This window comes from Haplochromis burtoni, unplaced genomic scaffold (assembly GCF_018398535.1).
Source record: "Haplochromis burtoni strain Fernald_Lab_line unplaced genomic scaffold, NCSU_Asbu1 Contig_15, whole genome shotgun sequence".
NCBI lineage: Eukaryota > Metazoa > Chordata > Actinopteri > Cichliformes > Cichlidae > Haplochromis > Haplochromis burtoni.
In genome coordinates, this window is record NW_024582376.1 from 1,356,634 (window position 1) to 1,372,581 (window position 15,948).

The 15,948-nt window shown below is 38.6% G+C and overlaps 1 protein-coding gene across 1 annotated transcript in view; it reads right to left on the reverse strand.

The window, feature by feature from the left end:
• drd2a (dopamine receptor D2a) overlaps positions 1 to 12,158 on the reverse strand; it is a 49,186-nt gene extending 37,028 nt beyond the window's left edge. Inside the window, exon 1 of the mRNA XM_005915829.2 lies at positions 11,691 to 12,158. The gene's annotated coding sequence lies outside the window, so the exon portion shown is untranslated. The remainder of the gene's footprint in view (positions 1 to 11,690) is intronic.
• Between the last annotated feature and the right edge of the window lie 3,790 nt (positions 12,159 to 15,948).

Genomic DNA, 15,948 nt, shown 5'->3' on the forward strand with positions numbered 1-15,948 from the left:
TTACAACTAACCTGGTGTTAAATGTAGATAAATCTAAGTTCACATTATTCTCAAATGGCAAAGAGTTGTTATCTGTGTTTCTATCTATTGTAGGTATCATTAGAGATCAAGGTTTGTCATTGAAAACTCACATCGAAAGGCTTGTGTCCAAGTTAAAAGTAAAAGTGAAGTTTTTTGGAAATCATGTTTCTTTATCCAAGTGAGAAAAAACACTTGATTTATGCAACTTTTTATTTTTGTAACTGTTATTCGATTTTGGTGATCTGCTTTTTATGAATGCACCTGCCCTGTACATAAAGAGGGTGGATAGTGTCTATCATTGTGCCTTTTTTTGTTATTATTGGATGTGGAAATCGTCCATCTCTGTATATAAGCAGACGTTCCCATTGGTTGGTTTTATCTATAACTCTCTCCTCGGGCTAGTTCACTCTTATCTGTGTATTTATATGTGTAAAAACTACAACCAATATAGCCTTCGCTGTCACAACGCCATGCAAATAAGTTGTCCTGAAAATCAGAACAGAACTGGGAAAAAGGCATTTAAATAAAAGGCTGTCCCTGTTTCCTGGAATAGTCTACAGGAGGAACTGAAATTGGCAGAAATGGTTACCATGGGGGAGTTTAGGTCCATTTTAAAGGAGTGAGAGAATAACTCTTTTAGTCAGTGTTACTGTTTTTAAATATGGCTCTTAATGTATGTTTGTGTGAAATATTGTATTTGTTTTTTACTTGTTATGTGTTGTATTTGCTGTAACCTTTGCTGCCATGATGGCCAGGTCTCTCCTGGAAATGAGATTTAAATCTCAATGAGACTCTGACTTGAAGAAATGAATGATAATAAATAAATAAATAAATAAATAAATAAATAAATAAATAAATAAATAACTTCCATCGCTGTACTACAAAACCGTCATTATGCTTCTTGAGATACACATTGTCTGATAGTGGCTCTTTTTGCCTTTCCCCATTTTCTCTTCTGTTACATAAATCTAATTTGTGGATGTTGGATCAAGGTAATTGCCTTTTCTAAACTGATTATGCCAAATAGTCACACCTGTTTTCCTTTGTCGTGTAAGTTTATGTGCACACAGGGATTTAGTCTTAGTTAACCTTCTTCAGACCCTTCATTGTTAAATCTTTGTCTAGTTTTTAGTAACAGCCTATACAAGCTGAACACAAAAGCTTAAACTGATATCAGTCTGTCAGTACCAACAACATGTTTGATTTAAGCCCGTGATAACCTTCATCCTAATTAGTTTTCTATCTGGCACAGCCCTGTTTGTTGTTGGGTCAGAATGACCGAAGCTGAGGAAGTCAGTGACTATGTTGTAAATTCGCTTTCTCAGAAAATAGCTCCCCTTTGTTGCTGTGTGAGTGAAAATGCAGCTCGTTGCAAATGTGAAGCCACGTTGTACGGACCGGCTGTGTAGGTGGTAGCTGGTATGACTTTTACTGTGCCTAAAATAAACCTGCTCATTCCGGTAGCAATTAGTGTGTCATTATCTTGTCATTGCAATTATGCTGCCTTTCTCTCGGCTCTTGCAATTTAAAAGTTTTTCTCCCAACATCCATATGGGGTGCATTTGCTTTGATCAGGCACACCTCTGACATAAAAGCAATAAACATTTTACATAAAAAAGAAAACGTGGAGCTTATTTACTAAAAATAATTGGTAAGCTGTGTTTTCTGTTCAAATGAAAGTGGACAGAGGTACGCTCTCTCGTTTTAGTGAGACAATCACATTTCATAACGAAGAGACGCTGGAGCAGTTTGAAAGCTGTATTTATATTTATATATGTATCATACTAAATCAAATCCATCCTTCTCACACAGTGTGCACCGGGTTAGCATATCTCTGTTTAAACAGAGTTAAAGAAGAAAGGCCCTCAGCAGTTTGCATTAGGATGCACAAGCGCCAATGTGACTTACATAAGAGACCACCCAGCCATTTATTTGGTTTAGATATAGTATGCAATAACCCATATCAAGGGAAATCAAAGTACGCGTTTTAACACTGGCAAGGGAGCTTTCACTGTGAAAAGACTGTCTGAAGGAGGTGAAAACAAATGATATATTGGAGATTCAGGAAGCGTCAAGACAGGCACACTGAAACAGAGTGAAAGAGATACATAAAGGGCTGAATAAAAAGCACCGATGAGTCAACCATGAAGGCTTAACCGCAGAGGTTACAAAATTCTACCTATGCTACAACATTGCTTATACAGTGAGACATAAAGGTTACTGTTGTGAAGATTTGAGCTATTCTCTATTCAGATCAAGCCATAAGGGTAAAAATGGAAGGACATCCACCCACTGCCAAAAGAGGAAACGGAGGTTGGTAACAATCCTCCATTGACCTCATTAGGTGATAGGGTAGTTCCAACCTAACAACTGGTGTGGTCCCTTGTGACGTTGCATACACACACACGCACACCGTTTACTACTTTTCCATTGCATCCCATGTAAAACAGAGCCAGAAACAGATGAACAGAAGTGCATGCACCTGTAATGTTGAGTATCTGCCCCTTCTTTTTTGCTCACACACTTTAGGTCTTATTATACGAGAAACTTGAAAAGTCAAACGATTCCCTGGATTTGTCCTGAATTGTTTAATTAAACACAGGAAAATATGTCACTTTGTTTCAAGGTGAATTTTTAACTGTGTGTCATTAAATGGAGACTCTGAGCAGCTGCTTCTCACATTTCCACAGTGGGAAATGAGGTGCAACAAGTGTAAGTCTGACAAAGGTCAGGTGACCAGATGGATTGGCTGTAAAAACAGAAACCACAATAGTGTCTTGTGGTGGTTTCACTTTATTTATTTACTCTCAAGCTGTTCTGTGATCACTGAGATGCGAAAGAACGAAAGCCTTATCTGCAGTTTCAAACACAAGAAATATTAAAGTGTTGGTACTTATTTTACAGACATGCAGCTTGTGGGGATAGGTTAATTGGATAATCTAAATTGTCACTAGGTGTGAATGTGCGAATGAAAGTGAGTGCAAATGGTTGCCTGTCCCTGTGTGTTGGCCCTGCGACAGACTGGCGACCTGTCCAGGGTGTACCCCGCCTCTCGCCCTATGACAGCTGGGATAGGCTCCAGCGTCCCCCGCGACCCTGCAAAGGATAAGCGGAAGCGAATGGATGGATGGATGGTACTTATTTTACTTCTTCCTATATGCTACACATATTTATTGCATTCACGAATAAATTAAAAAGATACCCATCCACTGGTTGAACTAACAAACGAGTATCTCGGACTCTTGGAAAGTCTCACTGGCAGAAAGAAGAAAAACAAGTCTGAAAGAAAGCACATTGTATTAGTTTAGAGGAGCTTAAGACCAGGCCCCTAAGTACCAAATCTACATAGGCAGGGTTTCCTTCCATATAAGGCCTAGTGGTACAGGGTGTGTAATGATGACACAGAAAAATGCAGAACAAAGCAATCCTACTGAGAAGCACAAACAATTACCCGTGATAGTGTATGGGAATATGTGTCAGACGTTCTCAAGCTCTGAGGGGTTGCACAACAAAATGTTGTTTATCTTGAGGGGTTCAAGTTCCAGTCTGACTAGCAACTGTTGTTCAACCAAACACAGTGGTTATTGACAAAGAGCAGAACAGGCAAGCACAGAGTAAAATTAGAGCAAAGTCTCATGGTCTGATGTAAGGCATGAAAGGTGAAATCCAGAATGGTCCCATTAGTAACATGAATTACATGCAAGTAATTGGAGAAAGGCTTAAGCGGATTCTAGCAACAACGTATGAGCTGTCTTTCCAGAGGGCCAAAACACCTAAGCAACACTTGCTTTTTATAGCTATCATCACGCTCCTCAAAGTACTTTAGAGTACGTCCTCCACAGTGCTCTTTATGTTATTTTTACTTTGTTGATTTCTCCTTCTGTTATGCACATGTAGACAAGCATATTTTCTCATACAGTGAAATGGGGGCTTTCCAGTACAATCTCAGTCACATTTCTTTTAATCTATGGTAGAATAAACCTGATTCACTAAATGAAATGAGTGCAAACTTATTGTGTACGTAAACTGATAACATTTCTATGAAAATATTACTGAGTGATGCCCAATTTCCCCATATTGTTAAGGAATCAGTTTTCTAAGGCTTAAACAGTACAACAAAAACAAGAGCGGTCCAGTAATCCATTTATTTTTAATCCCCGCCTTGACTTAGATCTTTTTTCTTTTCTTTTTTTAAAGAAAATCTTAAAATGCTCAGTGTTTGATCACATTTTTACCAGCCACCAGTTCTACCTTTGTTTTACTGGGCGCAAAGCTAATCTAAGCTCATCTGTTTTAAATAGCTGCCTATGGTTTTGTGCTCAGAGCTGGTGAAAACTATGGCAAGCAACCAAAAAATCCATACCAGAAAACAAAGACAATGAGTTCAAAGCAACAGCAAGAATAATGAAATCAAAGGGCTGGTTTCAGTGAGATTGTTACTGCAAGCAACCGTTTACATAACCAGGACTGATCAATTAAATTATTATAACCGCAGTAAATCACTTCTTCAGTTTTCTTATACTATGCTCCTGACTGTGGTTGTGAAAACATCTAAAAATGTCACTTTTCTAATGAAATAATATTTGACTGGGTATCAAGTTCACAAAGAGTAAGACTGAAGTTATTCATAATAAACGCTTGTTTTGCTTTCTAAAACAAAAGACTCCTGAGCTGTTGAGGAAAATGTCAAGGGAACTTCCATGAAAGAGTCTTTAACATAACACAAACCCAGCTTTCGTTTGGCATTTGACATCGCTTAAAAAGAAATAGTTCAAAGAGACGAATGAGTCATGTGCTGTATCAAAACGGACACATCGCCCTACTTCATCTCACTTTCACCTTTTAATTTTGGCCCTTGTTAAGGTTGACATTCACAGCCAAGAAGAGTATTTTTTTCTTTCTACACCACCTAGAGGGTCTCTGGGTGTCAAGCACCATCTGCAGAAGTTGGAATGAGTGCCGCTAATTTAAAGTCTACAGTGAGAAACCCTTGGGTGAACCACATATTTGTGGTTTTTAAAAGCTTTTCATACCAAACTGTCCACACAACAAGAGAACGGTGAAGTAAGTTCATTTCTCCTGAAAAATTATTTATTTATTTCTATTTTGCTATTAATTCTCAATCCTTGTCTTATAATGCTCATCCTGTCAATATCAACCCAAAGTCTTTCATCTGTCTCATGCAGTTTTTCACTAGAAAAAAATTCTCCTGCATTTTGAGCCAAGGTTTGTAAGCCTCTTATATTTTATGAAGCTCTATACAGGGAGTGCAGAATTATTAGGCAAATGAGTACTTTGTCCACATCATCCTCTTCATGCATGTTGTCTTACTCCAAGCTGTATAGGCTCGAAAGCCTACTACCAATTAAGCATATTAGGTGATGTGCATCTCTGTAATGAGAAGGGGTGTGGTCTAATGACATCAACACCCTATATCAGGTGTGCATAATTATTAGGCAACGTCCTTTCCTTTGGCAAAATGGGTCAAAAGAAGGACTTGACAGGCTCAGAAAAGTCAAAAATAGTGAGATATCTTGCAGAGGGATGCAGCAGTCTCAAAATTGCAAAGCTTCTGAAGCGTGATCATCGAACAATCAAGCGTTTCATTCAAAATAGTCAACAGGGTCGCAAGAAGCGTGTGGAAAAACCAAGGCGCAAAATAACTGCCCATGAACTGAGAAAAGTCAAGCGTGCAGCTGCCAAGATGCCACTTGCCACCAGTTTGGCCATATTTCAGAGCTGCAACATCACTGGAGTGCCCAAAAGCACAAGGTGTGCAATACTCAGAGACATGGCCAAGGTAAGAAAGGCTGAAAGACGACCACCACTGAACAAGACACACAAGCTGAAACGTCAAGACTGGGCCAAGAAATATCTCAAGACTGGTTTTTCTAAGGTTTTATGGACTGATGAAATGAGAGTGAGTCTTGATGGGCCAGATGGATGGGCCCGTGGCTGGATTGGTAAAGGGCAGAGAGCTCCAGTCCGACTCAGACGCCAGCAAGGTGGAGGTGGAGTACTGGTTTGGGCTGGTATCATCAAAGATGAGCTTGTGGGGCCTTTTCGGGTTGAGGATGGAGTCAAGCTCAACTCCCAGTCCTACTGCCAGTTTCTGGAAGACACCTTCTTCAAGCAGTGGTACAGGAAGAAGTCTGCATCCTTCAAGAAAAACATGATTTTCATGCAGGACAATGCTCCATCACACGCGTCCAAGTACTCCACAGCGTGGCTGGCAAGAAAGGGTATAAAAGAAGAAAAACTAATGACATGGCCACCTTGTTCACCTGATCTGAACCCCATTGAGAACCTGTGGTCCATCATCAAATGTGAGATTTACAAGGAGGGAAAACAGTACACCTCTCTGAACAGTGTCTGGGAGGCTGTGGTTGCTGCTGCACGCAATGTTGATGGTGAACAGATCAAAACACTGACAGAATCCATGGATGGCAGGCTTTTGAGTGTCCTTGCAAAGAAAGGTGGCTATATTGGTCGCTGATTTGTTTTTGTTTTGTTTTTGAATGTCAGAAATGTATATTTGTGAATGTGGAGATGTTATATTGGTTTCACTGGTAAAAATAAATAATTGAAATGGGTATATATTTGTTTTTTGTTAAGTTGCCTAATAATTATGCACAGTAATAGTCACCTGCACACACAGATATCCCCCTAAAATAGCTAAAACTAAAAACAAACTAAAAACTACTTCCAAAAACATTCAGCTTTGATATTAATGAGTTTTTTGGGTTCATTGAGAACATGGTTGTTGTTCAATAATAAATTATTCCTCAAAAATACAACTTGCCTAATAATTCTGCACTCCCTGTAGGAGCTACAGCCAATTAGCCAACGATGTCTACTATCCATGCACATATGTTGTGCACATATTCCCTGGTCACTTTATTAGGTATATCTGTTCACCTGCTAATTAATGCAAATTTCTACTCAGCTATTTACACGGCTGCATCTCAATGCATTTAACTGTGTAGACATGGTCAAAAGAACCTTCAGAAATTTAAACAGAGGATAATAGGGAAGAAACATGACTTTGAACAAATGGTTATTGATGCCAGACAGGCTGGTTTTGAGTATTTCAGAAAGTGGTGATGTACCGGGTTTTTCCTTCACAACCATCTCTAGAATTTACATAAAATGGTCAGTGAAAATGCGTTATTGATACCAGGGGTATGAGAACATTGGGTATAGCAGCAGAAGACCACTGGATTGCCACTCCTGCTAGCTAAGAATAGTTTACACAAGATCACTAAAATTGGACAATAGAAAATCATAAAAACATTGCCTTTTCTGATATGTCTTCATTTCTACTGCTACATGCATATTGTTGGGTCAGAACCTATATGCGTTCATGGCATAAATACCATGAACGCATTGATCCATCGGACCCTATTCACGCTTCGCCATTCCAAAGCATGAAAACGATGTGCATGCAGAAGTTGCAGTAAATTACCGCAACAGCAGAGGGAGATATTTTATTTCAAGCCAACATGAAAATAACCAGGAAAGTGCTAGACAGACATTATTCCCCATTTGCATGTATATAGATATTAGCCACCCATCTTATTCATTTCTGATGATTAAGAACCCTGAAATTACTTCTTGTCTTTAATATATTATCTCCCCCTGCTGGTAATGCAACTTCTGCATGTGTGTCCATTTCACATTTTGGAGAGGCAAAGCGTGAAATAGACACAGTGGACCGGCGTGTCTATTACACATTTTGGTGTGATATCAGGTTGCTTTATGACCACCCCATGTCCCAAAGTTCAAATGATTTGGAACTGGTTTCCTCAACATGAAGATTTATGTGGTCTACTTAAACTGCCTCCACAGTAGAGCCCAACTGATATAGGATTTGTAAGACTGACACTGATATTTGGACACTTCACACAAACACACAACACAAGTAGATAGGTTATCATTTATTGACTTATTTATTTATTTACTTGTTTACACTTTACAAACAAATGTGCTGCCAACAAGGAAAAACTATGCAACATCAACACTCATAACATGATTGAAGAGTCTTTCTCCCATCTCTTCTTTACTTTTACTTTTTCATTCATAATCTGTTATAAAAGCAGATACTAATCGATCAGCAAATAGCTCATATTGGTAGATAAAATCAACTTGCCAATATATTGGTCAGGCTCTCTTCTACAATCTAAAGATTTCAGTCAAGTCGAGCACTTTTGCGATGTGGTCGAATTAAAAAATTAACATCACACAGATGTGCACTAACTGTGTGATGATATCATGTCATTATGGACCTAAATCTCTGAGAATTGTTTCCAGCACCTTGTTGAATCTATGCCACAGTTCTGAGTTCCAAAGGTGGGTAGAACCTGGTACTAGCAATGTGTAACTAAGAAAAGGTGTATGGTTTGTACAATCATGCAGAAATGAGGGTGTTGCCTAATTTTCTCTGACACTGTTCTCTAACTGCAGGTAAAGCAGGATCATACCTCTGGAAAAACTTTGCATGTGTGTGTATATCTGTGGATTAGTGAGATAGCGAGCTGTTCAAAGGTTCAGTGTGTTTTCCAGGTATACTAAGTTTTAGCTGCCTGTTGCTCAAGCTTAAAAACATAAAGACCAACAGGCTCTTTTTTTTAATTAAAAATGTGCAATGGTGGATTTCTATCCAGCAGAGCAGTAAGTCTGTATAAGTTATTTTTGTCTGTTTCTAAATGCAAGAGAGTACGTTTTGCAGCTTTTTTCTGTATGTTTGTGTGTCTCTTCTAAATATAAAATTGAATTTGTGGAGGTGTTAGTGATTTGAAAATGTTATGAACTGCACTATAATTGCCAAAAATATAGTACTGTGTGTGTACCCCTCTCCATGTAACTACATTTAAAAATAAAATATGTGCGATTGCAAAGTGTTAAATGAGTAATAAAAAAATCAATATCCAGTTATTCACAACAAACAAAGCCTAGTGATTGTAAATAGTGTTTAAACTGTTTAGATCAATATGTAATATGGACACACCATTAACGCATATATAGACCAACCAGCTAACCTGACTATCACAGCATATAACAGTAGAACCACGATCATAATAGATCTCCTATTGGGTTTGGACCTAATTGGCTCGTCCATCCTGCCAGTAATTGTGTGCGTCCCTTGAGTGTTGATGTATTTGACATGCTGGGAAAGGGGTTTCGGGAGAGAGAGAGACTGTAAGCGAGTTGGATAAAGTCTCAGAGATCCAATACAATTAAGTGATTTACTTACAGGGATGTTTGTGACCCTGATATAAAATCTGTGAGACGTACAAGAAGAACCCTGTAGCTGAGTTAGAGCTTGTGGATGGGCATCCTTTTGGGATATTAAAGGGAATACACCTCCGCTTTTTCTTGAAGGAGTCCATGTTTACACTATTCGGAGGCCATTTCAAGCATCCAGTTAGTAAGCTCTATGTTCTGCTGAAAATCTAAACTATTTATATTTCGTCTTCGGTTGCTTAGATGTCAGATGGCGCCACACGCAAAGGTCAGATGTGCTGTTTTTTGGGGCCCGACTGAGTATCATCAAGTGCTCCATGACATTCTGGGTCTGAGCTGCGTCTTCTATACACAATGATTAAAAAGTGTTTATAGAGCTTGGAATATATGTGGTTTCATTTCTGCACCTACACATTTATGAAGTTGCACTTTGCAAGATGCATAAAGTCATGTAAGACTTGATTAGTAAAAAAAAAAAAAGTCACTTTTTAAAGTGTATTTCTGAAGTGGCAAGCCTCATTCATTCAGCCATATAATGTACAGGTAATACTATACACCATGAAATTAAATGTTCCTCCAGAGCATGACAAGGCTTAAACCATACAAGACTGCAAACAGAATTACAAAAGGTACACAGCATTATAAAAATATAAATATATAAATACAGTATAAATACATACAGACAAAAAAATTACATTAAAATTCCTTACAGTTTCTACTTTGCAAAACAAAACAACTGCACCACGCCAGTCCGACGTAAGATTTCTCCTCTGAATGACTTTCAAATCTGTCTGATTAATAAAAGACTCTGTGGTTTCACAGCAGCAGCTCCCTGCACCCGAACAACTTTTGTTTGGGTTTGTAATTGGATTTAACAAGCACAAGCTGCGACACAGTGTCATTTCTGTTGACTGCATGTCATTTGAGAGCAATGTGTTGAATCTCAACATTTTATTGATCGAACGGCAGCATCGAGTGATTTCCCTTTAGATCTTTATGCGCTTAATCCATTCAAAGTCTGTGCATCACCTCAACGTAAATGTTGCCATGAAATCAAGTCGCTCACAATGCATCTTAAGGAATCTTATGGAATCTGAGCCCTTGTTAGTGTTTTTTTCCCCCGAGTATTAATTCAAATAATCCGTGTGGGGATTAATTTGTGCTTATATTTCTGTATATAACATCCAGGAGATTGCATTCAGAAAATCTGCTTGTGGCCAAACAGCTAGGCTGGACAAGCCTGCATCAGGCAGCTCTGGTCAGACTGTTTTCCACACAAAAGCATCCAGCAGATCAGACACAGGAATGTATAGAATTCAAAATGTGTCAAGGGAATTCAATAACCAGGCTCAGCCTCTATCCATTTAACCTAAGATGGGTTCACTAAGGATTACTGGTTTGGTTTCTATATTAAAGAAGATTTAAATAGTTAATTCTAGTCAAGTGGAGTTGACATGAGCAATTTGCCTTGACAAATAAAGCCTGACAGCATCCCTTTTGATGAAACCACCAATTTGCCAACCAGGTGTTATAACCACCTGACCTATTCAGATATCCATACCTGCTGGGTACAGAGCAGCTGCTGACCAAATGTCAAAGCAGGTTTTTGTTGTTATGGTGGCTTATTAATATTTTCCAGAAGGCAGTCATACTGTTCTTTCATTTCTTTCTCCCCTTTTAGCACTGACTCAATCAAAAGAGATAAGTCTTAAATCAAAATCACCACAATCATTAGCATTATTCAGTTATTTGTTATGCTGTTTATGTGTTAGTTAGAATATGGCAGTAACTCGGAACATACATATAATATACACATCTTTTTTTTTAATATTCACATAGATCATAAAAGGGTAACATAAACTCCATCAAAAGCGCTCTCGAGGCACGCAGGCTTATCAAGAGAGGTTTAGATACATTTTCCACTTTATTTATTTCCTGTTGTTGATAACTTGTGAAAGCTGCTTAGCGATGCTGACACAGGACGGAGTGTGCAGCCTGTACAGCAGTCACCTGCGCAGCACGAAGCTTGTGCCGAGAACACGCTGCCTCTGAAAACCCAGCACTAATTACAAATTGGAAAGCACGAACAGATCTGAAATCAGCGCTTCGCGGGTTGGGAAGGGCACCGTGACACGGACACATCTCAAGTCTGAAACTAGGGTATAACTCACTTATAGCCCCCCAGCCACCCACCCTTTCTTGGGGTGGTTAAAACTGTCTTATATTAACGCCCAGTCAGGATCGATAAGGTAAACAGTAGACCTGTCATACAAATAAAACAGTGCACAGCCGCTTGCGCTACCTGCAGTGTTATTTAATGTATGTATGTATCTTTGAGCGATATGTCATAGATTATAAACTACCCTGGATTATCTTATTTTTTCTCAAGTTTAATACATCACACAGAGAAAACAGAACTGTCTTACCTTCACGCCATAAGTTTCAGAATCTTTGCTTTCACAGGAAGCAGCTGTTAAATCCAAGATCATCCACAGTTAGCTCCCACTGTATCCTTTATTTGCTTTACTCATTGCTTACTCTTTAAAAAAACGAACCGTCTCTTCGCGTCGTCTCTGGTGCGAGGCATTAGTTCAAGCTAGTAGGTTAAAAAAAATAAACTACTGGGAGCCAAAATACATAGCCTAACAGTGAACGAATGAATTAAACAACACCTAAGATCACTTGCTGTTTTCCGGCCGTTTAATTAAACCCTCGAGGTTTATTTTATTTTATAAATTTTTAGATCAGTTCTGATCTTGAGAGAGCGGAGAAGCAGAAGCGGAAACTGTGCGGTGCCCTTCTGGTGTCCAGGAGCTTTACGCGGAGAGCTAAGTTACCTTCTGCACTGACGGAGACGGGAGACGCGGCGGCTGTGAAGAACTGTGGAAAATCAAGGCGGGGTTACATCTGTTTAATTCCTAAGAGGGACGCGTGTTTTTTTTTTTGTTTGTTTTTTTGTAATGTCACCGGTGTAAGTGAAACCTTATTCCCTTATGTTTGCCTCAGATTTTCCACAGTTCTATCTTCTCTCCGTGGCACGGGCTGTGCTTTTTGTGTAATAAGTAAATAATGGAAAATGGCAGTGTGTGATTTAAAAAAAAATTGGACATCTTTTGATCACTAAATAAACAGTTGGTTGATAAGTGGGCACATGCTAGGATGTGAGTTGGTGGATCAGCACAAGCAGTGAAAAATGGTAATGAAAGAAATGAGCGAACACATGGACTTACAAATCCATCCCACGCATTCCTCATTATCATTTTCTTAGATAATGATCTTTATTATTTATATATGTATTTTTTTTCATCTATTGCCAAACTTTGTCATTATTGTTAATTGCTGGCATTTCTTAGGACTCTGTTGGCTTTCATCCCAGCAATATTACACAGTGAATGCTACCAAGTAAAAGGACAGGAAGCAAACTGTTTTGTTTGTCCTTGGGACAAGTAATAAGGAAAGAATGTACAATTTCATATTACACCACTGAGATTTATTTGCACCTGCTGGTTCCATTCAGTACAAATGACACAAACCACCTTCCATCAGTGTGTGCATATATAGGGAAGTCCAAACCAGAAATATAAATGTTACATTGTTAAATTCTCCCAATTCTTTTTGATCTTTGGGCTGAAGGAAGGACAATACTCGGTGTATAAATGCTCAATCAACAATCTTTTATTCCATACAATTCAACACTTTATGAGCATAAACCATCCGGAGAGGAGATGAGCGCGGGAGGGTGTCCGCCTGATCTCGAAGTGTCTGAGCATTCCACACATTCTTATAGCTTAAGCTCCCCCTCCACTTAGTCATAAAACCTAAACATCCACATTCTTTCTCTCTCTCAGTGAGCCTAAGTTATGACCTTGGCTTCTGTGCAGTATGTTCTGTTCTTTGCTAATCAGACAAATAAGGCCATGACTCTCTGAAAACAGTATTTCTTATAACTCAGCAGCATAATGCATCATACAACAATATCATTCATTCACAATGAATCAGCAGTCTAATGTAATAGAAATCAGTTTAACAAATGTAATAGTTATCACCTTCTAATTCAGGAGAATAATCCAAACTAAAACTACATAATAATTTCACAATCTTTAATTAGGGGTCTAACATGGCATAAGATAATATAATAATCTCACAACATCAGGATCAATTTTTGACTCTTTGTAAGTGGCATTGGACTGTCGCTCTCTTTTAATGACTGCGTGTGTGTGTTAGACAAAACCTCCTAGAAAGAAACATAGTTGTTGATGATCCATTGATGATCCATTTATTCATTATTTTACAACTAGAAATGCAATGTTTTGGCACTTTAGGAAGTACATGAATAGTTATATTAAGTGCAGTCCTGCCCAACTGCAGCACTTAAAATCTAGCTTTTATATCATCTTGCTCTCTACCCTTTACACATGTGACTTAAATAAGAACTTCCATTTAAGCCAGACCTGGATAATATATTCATATCACATTTGACATCGAAATAAAATATTAATTACAGCCTGTAGGCACAGAAATACATTAAAAAAGGAGGAAGTAGAATAAGTCCAACAGTATGTTATACTTGGTGGCAGACGAATCACCTACAGTTTTTAAATATGTTTTTCTAAATGAATTCCTCATTATGCATGCTTTGACTTGGGAATTCTCACGTGCAGTTTTCCTAAGTGGACTTCTTCACTATTAACACTGTTTGAATGCACAAATTTTATCTTTAATGAAGCTTGCCTCGTTTTTTTCACAGGGTGACATTTCTTTGCATTGATTAGCAAACCTGACATTTTGCAAATATATTTCAAGTGCACCAAGAAGATACATTTAATGTTTAACATCAAGCTTTATGAATGCTTTCACATGGTTCCAAAAGTAATCACTTTGCAAGTGTGTGCATATTTCACACACATTCAAGAGAAAAAGGAAATGGCAAACCACTACCAGATAGATGTTTTCCCTTTACTGCGAATGTAATTAAAATAATGTTTTGGTTGTATTGCTTCTGTGGGCAGTTGAGCTGAGTGAAAAGTTTAGAAACGTCATCTACATACTCAGTTATAAGAAATAAGTAACTGAAGTGTGACTAAAACATGGCAACATGGCTGAAAGAACACAGACAAAGCAACAAAAAAAGCTAGATTACAACACCCCAAATCTTCACAGCGGATGAAATGTCACATATTAGTGACACAACCAGAGCATTAAAATTCTCCTCTGTTGGAGGCAGCTCTCACAAGGAGCAGCTTTTTTTTTTGCTTTTGCACTCTTGTGGGGACGTCTGTACCGAGGCAGATAGCCATTTTTGGATTTATGTCTGAATCACACATAAACACAGACACAAACAAGCACTTATAAACTCATACTGTGCACACAAAATATGCACCCCCCCCCAGGCTATCTGTGGGAGGCGCAAACACATCTAACTGCTAACTGCCATAAGGTAACGCTGGAGCCTGATGGTGCCTGATACGGTCTCTATTAATTTGTGACGATGAGTGGATGTCAGCAGATCGCAAAAATAAATGACAACAACTTTGACGCCCCCCAAATCAGAGTAATTTACAAACCAGTTTCACCCACATGTTACGCTAATGAACATCTCACAACCCACAAAAGGATTTCTTCCAGACAAGAGAACCACAAAGCACAATCTTAATGTCATGGGGCTAAGTTCTCGTCTCCAACTAGCACGCATTTTCAGCCTTGAATGGAGCTTGGAGAAATATTGTACATTCTAGACACATGCACGCCTTTCTAAGCCTGGCCAAGCACAGAGCCACCGCCAGTGAGCAGATGCTGGCTTTAGGTGAGCTGTGGAAAAAATACATTGACCTGGCATGAAGGAGGGCCCTACTGTGACAGAAAAGACGTTCAGTCCCTATTTAACTCACATGAGCACAAAAAGCATGCACATATTTCCCATTCACTAGTCCTGAAAATGAATCATATTTTACACACCGGCAGTCAATGCTTTAAACTTGAACTCATCCTATAAAGAATTTATATGGTGTGACACTGGTGTGACATTGTGTGCTTGTTTCTGAGCTTTTTCCCTGATATAACACTTGCACTATACCCTGTCACACTGTATGCTGAGTGAGACAGAGTGACAAAGAGGGAGACAGTGTTGGCATGACTACCTGTTTGGGAGATAATAGTGACAGCAATTGCTCTGCAGAAAGGACTTAAGGCATGATGAGGAAGCATGAGATTAGAGATATCCAGATATAGGAAATGTGCTCGCAGCAGTAGGGTTGAGGCATGTAAATTACAGAAGTTAATATTCTGTTTTCAACATATCCCACAGTATGACTGAAAGCAATAATACCTTCATGCAATCCACTGCCAGACATAACTGAAAACACAAACTTTGGATTTGCATTGTGTATTTCTTTATGATGATGAAGACCGATAATGCAATTATGTTCATTAACAAGCGCATCAAATATGCATTAACTTGCAGCCATAATGAATCCAAAACATGGACATTGCCACTTCCGTCTAGGTAACATTTGCTCAGCAGAGTCAAGTTGTTGAAGATTTAATCTTTTTAGTCATGCAAGTAGTCTAACGCCAGAAATGAGGATGTTACATGGTGCACATCTTTGCCCCAGACTAAAATGTATAACAACAAGCATCACTTAAATATGATTTCTTTTGATGATCACTTCATCTTCAGTATTGCAA